The sequence below is a fragment of the Morone saxatilis genome, unplaced genomic scaffold (assembly GCF_004916995.1).
Source record: "Morone saxatilis isolate NCDOM2014 unplaced genomic scaffold, NCSU_SB_2.0 Contig0, whole genome shotgun sequence".
NCBI classification, from domain to species: Eukaryota; Metazoa; Chordata; class Actinopteri; family Moronidae; genus Morone; species Morone saxatilis.
In genome coordinates, this window is record NW_023339650.1 from 20,414,453 (window position 1) to 20,422,027 (window position 7,575).

General features: G+C 39.9%; 1 protein-coding gene across 1 annotated transcript in view; it reads left to right on the plus strand.

Annotated features, from left to right (window-relative positions):
* Positions 1-7,575, plus strand: part of LOC118334624 (sodium channel protein type 5 subunit alpha-like) — a gene marked incomplete in the record, with an annotated part of 132,162 nt that overhangs the window by 87,920 nt on the left and 36,667 nt on the right.

Consider the following 7,575-nt stretch of genomic DNA (forward strand, 5'->3'; position numbering starts at 1 on the left):
ACTGCTGTTGTTGAGTCAGTGTGTGTGTGTGTGTGTGTGTGTGTGTGTGAGTGAGTGAGTGAATGAGAGAGAAAGGGAGTCAGAGAGCATCATTGCCTTCATAACTGTTTAGCATCAAGCTTTGTTTCCAGGGTGTGTGTGTGTGTGTGTGTGTGTGTGTGTGTTTTCCCTCCCTCTGTAACATCTCACTTACTTTATTTCTCGTGCTCTTAATTGAGTTGAACATTCGACATAGAAAACAAAAGAGAGGAACAGACCCGTGTTTTCGTCCACATCCTCGCGTTGTTCCACATCACTGGTCTTCAATTCACTCCCTGATTTCTTTATTTCACCTCAGATCCCCCCGCTTTCCTCCCAGCTAGCTCGACGTTTGCAAACTGAATTGTGTTGAGTAACAGTCAGTCAAGTGTTTATGACTTGAACTTTTCCTGAACCTCCAGGACAATTTAACCCCGCGGCTGTGGATGTAAAACAACAATACAGCCGGTTCTGGTTTGAAAATCTGCCTCATTTTCCAGTTTGAAAACCAAATGTTCTCGTTTCACGTCCACGTCATGTTAATCATGTCGTTTGATCTGAGTCATCGCAGTCATTAACACGCCATAGATGTCGTAGAAAACTGCATCTCTCTGTGTTTCCTATCACAGACCTGCAGATAATACACATTTTATGGTAATAATAACTATAACTAGGACGCTGGTTGGTCTGCAGCCTCACAAGCTTACTGAATATAGGAGCGCATTAGTAAATTCATTATATCAAATTTATAAAGTGTTATTGTTTCTGCCTAAAAACCAAAGATTATTTTCCATAAGTGCAATCTACTGCCAGACATTGTACATATATTAGACATTAAAAATGGTTTATTATTTAAAGTCAGTCATTCATATAAATACTATGAATATTTAATCGAAAATTGTGCAAATTACCACATTTTATATGGAATATTCTTATTTCCGATGTCCTTAACTACTCGTAAACTTAACAAAGATACGCAGTTCAATGCAGCTACAACGTCTTAGTGTTTTTTTAGTGCAAAAACTTGGTGTAGACATTTGAAATGAAGTATTTAAGTGTAAATGCAGTATTGTACCTCTTCATGTTGGTCTTTCATCCTAAGAAGAAATGTTTTCTACTTACTTACATTAATAAAAAACCCTTTGAGAACCACTGATGTAAAGTTTCGCAGAAGCAGAAAAGATCTTCTTCCTCTTCTTTAACAAAATAACGGAGCAAAGAGTTTTACCAACGTCATTGTTTTAGTCTAATCTATCAACACGTGTATCACAGGCTCGTATTTGTGTATCTTCTAACAAGATAAAGACCATCAGACCTTCGAGAATGTCGTTACTGTCGATGATACAGATGTGGGCGGAGAGGAGTGATGGCGTTGCTGACTAATACTGTAACCACGGTCAGAATAAATGAGCCGCCGGTACTTTTACACACACGCAGTTTTCACCGTGAGTAATAGACATGGCTGCTTTGTTTCTGTTAAATACGTAATATTTTGACGTCTAAATTATTCACGGGGATGTTGTGTTTTGGCGAGGCTCCTCGCTGGCTCAGCAACATGAATGTGGAAATCATTTTTTATTATTTCAAACAATATGTGTTTGCCAGCGTGTGACCTAGATAGGCAGTTAAATAATGTACCAGCAAGAAGGTGCTGCTGGTAGCTAAATAAGGTCAGTCAGCAGCTTGGTTCAAGTACAGCTCAATCTCTCTCTCTCTCTCTGTAGTCTGGTCGAGTGCAACCTCAGCACTGTCCTTCGCCTTCAGCTGTTTGGTGCCTGGCTCAAGGGCTGCTTTGTGTCATTTATGTCAGGATGGGATTCAGTCTGCGTCGGAGAAACATCCAAATCACCTGCATCCGACTGGATACTGTAGCATTAAGTTAATTCAGAGTAACCCACACAGGAGTTCCATTGATTGACCCACAGACAGAACAACAACTAACTTTATCGTATTTATCGCATATAACCTATTATATACTACACTGCCCTCTAAAGGCTAACCGCTGTAACTACACTCACAATGAAACTGAGAAAAAACGGCTACAAAGGTTTTTGACTGTCCAGCCAAATATCGATTATGTGCTTATTAAATATGTATTCTCTGAGTAATTTTCATGGCTTAAATATCATGACCATTTATTCGACCTATGACCCCAAAACTCCAGTCTTTGTTTTAGCATAAAGAGATATATAGTGCAGTAACTACAGTCTGAGTGTCTTCTTCCTGACACAATCTAATTTATTACATTATATTATTATTGTTTCACGTGTAAAAAGTTGAGTAATGAGTAATTAAGAATATATATATTTTTTTAAATATTGACACATTTATTTTAATTGTTAAATTTGTCTTGTGCTCAGCTAATAATTCACTGATTAACTCGGTAAGATGAAGATTCCCTTTGTTTTAATTCCCACATTATCCTGAAATTGTCCTGAATTCAGGATTTACTGAAGATCTGCACTTACTGCAGTTTGGTTCCTGGTTGGATTTTGTAGTTACTGAAACTTTTATATAATTTTTGAAGACTGAACTTAGAAAATGTGTCACAAGATAAAACAGACATTTAAAAGTTCAGTTACAGGCATTGTAGTTACTGCAGTTTGCCATTGTAGGGCGGTATAGTGTTTTTGAGTTCCGAGTGTTCATGCTGTGCTGCTTTCCACAATGTTATTTTATTCTCTGCAACCATTTGGTGACCCCCAGATATTATCTCAAGACCCCCTTGGGCGTCCCGACCCCCCAGGTTGGGAACCACTGCCCTATGCACGATACAGTAAAAAAGTCATATTGCGATTATATATCGAATAATTACAAATATAGAGAAAATAAAGAGGAAAAAATCTAGTAGAATACAAATAGAGTTACAGTTGCAGTGCAGTAATAACTTTATTAACTTATATATTTACATATTTTATATAAAAAAAGAGAAAACTTTATTTTTGTCTTAATTAAAATCTAAATTCTGGAAAACAAAACATCAAACATTTTCAAAAACAACATATTTGACTCTTAAATGCCTTAAAGACTCAACAGTGGCAGATAGCAGCTAAGCTAACAGTAATGCTAACAGTGCCAACCACTGCAGCACATTCATTCATTCATTCTCTCTCTCGTTATCTCTCCCTCTCTCCCAGCTATTATTTCCCCTCTGCCATCGTCCTCTCCCTCCCTCTCCACCTCTCTGTATCTCTCGGCCCATCTCTCCTCTCCCTCCAGGTCTGTTGTATGTAATTTATTTCCAGCGCACAAACAGCTCACTGTAAATAGAAGCTGTTAAGCTGCTCCAGCACTCTGTTTTAATAGACCCCGTGTTTGGTTATGTAATGATTAAATAGCTGACCTGCGCTTTAATGGCGTCATAAATCACCAAATGTGGTTTTACAGTCTCATAAAGCAGGAATCAGCTGGTGGAGGTGGGCACGGTCAACAGCCAAGGTCAAAGGTCAGACAACAGTGTTTACAGTGGCACTCATTAAAAGTTGCCCTTCATATATTCACCCTCTGACTGCTGTAGGTGTCGTCACAATCTTAAAATGTCTGTGAAAGTCTCACATTTAGATCATTTCAAACCTTTTTAAAGCCAATTATATTGTAATAGCACGTTTCTATGCAGTACTTTATAGTTTCATAAAATTTGTTTACTTAAATTTACACAAATAGTGCAGTGCTATAGTTAAGACCACCTTTCGTTCACAGTATGGCACATAAAGGGCATTGGCAACGTCCAAGATATAATCCAAGAGATGTGCATGAGTGTAACACAGAGAGTGGGTGGGGGTATGAGGGTATAAGGGTTCAGAGCAGATCAGTGTCCGTTTACACAAACTTCTTGCAGTTACTGAGTTCAAAATATGAAATATCCATAAAATATGTGACTTAGTCTGTTTACTAAATATAAATAATGCTAAATAAAGGGAAGGGGCTGGGAACCACTGCACTACAGCACAGACATCTCACAGATATCCCAGTTCCCTGAACCACCAGTTCAGATTCAGAGGACCATAACGGGTTCACATCAGGGTGAGACCAGGCTCCTACGTAATAAACCCCCAGAAGTCTTTATGTGTGTGTGTGCCCCCAAAACCTTAAAGGTTTACCAGCAGCCTGTCTGTGTCTCTGCCAGGTGTAGTCTGTCTACAGCTGCTATGTGTGTCTGTGTGTGTGTGTGTGTGTCTGCTGCCCTGGAATGGCTGCTTATAAAACTGACTGCGACCACCCCTCCCCACGCCCCCGCAACCTCACGCCTCCGCAGTCTCTAGCTGGCGACCTCTGACCCCTGGCTAACAGATGTACAGGTGTTGTCTGCAGCTCTGCTTTGATTTCTCATGTCTGCTATGAAATGGTCGACATCAAAAAACCCACAGACACACGGTTCGTCTGTAAACAAGCACCGTGCCATCGAGAGAAGCCAAAGAAATGCCATTAGGCTCAGTTTAAGAGTTAATAAGAAAGACTTATTAACAAAGATCAGTCCAAAATTTGCCAGAAGGACACATTCTTTTTAGTACTGCTGCTTTTAATTGCATTAGAGCCCAACTGGGTTGTAATGTACATATAAAATTATCCCAATCACTTTTATTTATGTTCAGATTTTCACTGACAAGAGACCGTGATTAGATGTTGTGGAGTACAAACACAATAATGACAAATCGACGACGCCCAGCAGGAGTGAAAAAATCAATAAAAATGACTTAAACACCAGCAAAACATTCGCCACCAACGCCTCATTTACATTAAGGTTTCTTCTTCTCCAACTCGAATAATGAAAATATACTTAAATAGAGATAGGAGGTTGGCTGTGAGTCGACATAAATATATATGATATAGAAAATATCATATATGAAATAGATATTAAATATCTGTATTTGTATCCGACACTAACAGTATAGTTAAATGTAATGTTTACTAGTCAACAAACTAAAAGTGCAACACGTCTTCACCCCCAACTCCTCAAATACTGACGCTTGGCGCCGTCCGCTTCTAGTTACCGACAATAAATATTCAACGTCCGGTTGCACTCTAAATAAAGCTTGTGTTCGTTCTGCACAACGTAATTTAAACCCAGATGCTACGTAGCTCCCCTCACACAAGGAGACATCAATCTGCACTCTAATAAATTACACACAATCATTTTATTGAATACATTTTATTCAGTTCTTTGTAAACAATACAAGATCACGATAGCAACATATGGTTTGTTTGTTTCCCCCTGAGCTGTGAGGAATCCATGTGAATGCAGCATAACGTTGTGACGGGGTCGCAGTTTGCTTCAGTTTACACACAAAACTCTTCTCACTCTTCGTACTATGTCACCTGACGTTGGCGTCCATAAATGACTCAAGCTAGGTTCCTACAGTTGGATATTTTAAAGTGGAGGGCCATTGACGATTTGGGAGTGAGACCGGATTTGACACAGTCAACTATAATCTGGGCGTCTGAAACCGCTTCATATCTGCATCTATCAATCTCTGTTGTCGTCTCTCTCATTTGGTTTGCCTCTCATTCTTCCTCTCAGTGTCTCCTAAAGTTTAAATATGACTTATTTCTGCATTTGTTAGCACAAAACATACCAAGCGTCCGACCCGCAGAGACAAAGTATGGCGTGCGCGTCCTCGTTAGCAGTGAACATGCCATTCCTCCTGCCTAGTGAAGACGAACAACGCGCTTCACTTCAACGATGAAGGAGTGAAACGTCTGCTGTCACTATGGCAGCCGCGAGCTGAAGGACCCGACAGACTCACACTGCGGGTTTCTGTGTTTAATGAGAGCGTTTAAAGAAAGAGGACCTGCAGCACAGAGTGAACTTTGATTCACGAAATGTACGGCCACATTGAGAGCGTGTCCCTCACTCTCATCCTCCTCAATAATGCATGAAGTATTAATAGAAAACACACACACAGAGGAATGATAAGTAGGTGCAGGATGTGGTTTCAGTGTCAGTGAAAGGAGAGATGACGGACATGCCAGCCTGCCTACCATACATGCTTTGTACCGGACACACACACACACAGATTTAAACCTTCAGTCTGTTTTTACTGTGAATGGAGGTATTTGGAAGAGAAGACAAAAGTGAACTTATCACCTAAACTCTCCGTCCTTTACAGACCCACTTCCTGCTTTAACTTCGACCTCCTGTACTTACTGTAGCTGTGAGCACACGGCGTTCCTGTGCAGTGTGCAGGCCCGGCGCCACAAGGCTTAGACCCCTTGGTTTCATTTTTTACAGCCTCTGTTTGAGCTTTATTTGTCTATAGGAAATAAAAAGGACCTGTATGCAGTATGATTCAGTTTGCTATAGTTTATGGATCTGTATCCAGATCTGTATATTATATCTTATTGTATTGTTTCATTTCAATTTGTTTTTATGTAATTTCGATTTGTATTGTCATAAAATTAAAATCTGTCAAAGATCTAGTCTGTAATCTTCTGCATACTGTCTGTATCTTTGATAAATACAAACGTATCAACACCTTGGATAGTACTGTATTTTCCACCAGCTCCAGTTCATGCACCTACTTTTGAACCGTTCGGAGCATTTCAACCAGAAATAAATGGGTTCCAGAACCAGAAAAGTTTGTTTCTAGTGGGCGAGTCATATCCTACAGGTTGTCATGCATTGTGATGACTCTGTTAATGACGTATCTTTGATTACAATGGTACCAAGGTTCCTAGGTTCTTGAATGGATCCGGTTCAAGAACCAGAGCTAATTTGGTGGACAAACACAATTAGTTCGGTTTCATGAATGTAGACAGAACTTTGGAGTCCATTTCCCCCCGTTGTAGTAATCCACAGACCGATGAGAACCGACAGGGAAGTGAAGGACGGCTGTTTGATCTTGCGTCCTCCTGCTGATATCCACAGAGAATCGTTCATTAATTAAACACTTACCTCTCTGTTGGTGCTACGTTCTTATGTGAGTGATAAATAAACATATTCTTTGATTTAAACACACTAGGTTTGTGTTTGTTATTTAGCCTTTACATGGTTAATTACGGTTAAACCTATGTGAGCTGTACAATTTTCATACTGAGAGAAATGAAGGACAAAACTATTTAAAAAAATTAGGACCCAAGTTGTGATGATTTCTTTAAATCTCATTCTTTCTCTTTGATAAAAGTAATCTGATTACATGTGATTTATTACTTAACAGGCCCTGAATGTGTTTCACTGCCCTCAGCTCCTCTCTGGCTGCACAATAGAAACAGCTTATGAATAGAAATACATTTAAACCCCTCATTATGAACGTCAACTGTCAGGAGGTTTCAGCCCAAGGCTGCTGCTTGCGTGTGTGTGTGTTACATTATCCAGTTTTTGTGTGCATCTCTTTTCACGTGTAAGTGTGTGTCAGAGATTAGGTGTGTATTCATGTCCGTTTGGCTTCACCTTTGTGTGTGTGTGTCCAAGGCTGGCATTCGTCACAGCGGCCGCTCTCTGTTCCCAGACTCTGAATGTATTCATGAGTTAGCTGTTGACTCAGGTAGTTAGTTCACCTGTCCACACACACACACACACACACACACACACACACACAGAGTACACACACACACACACAC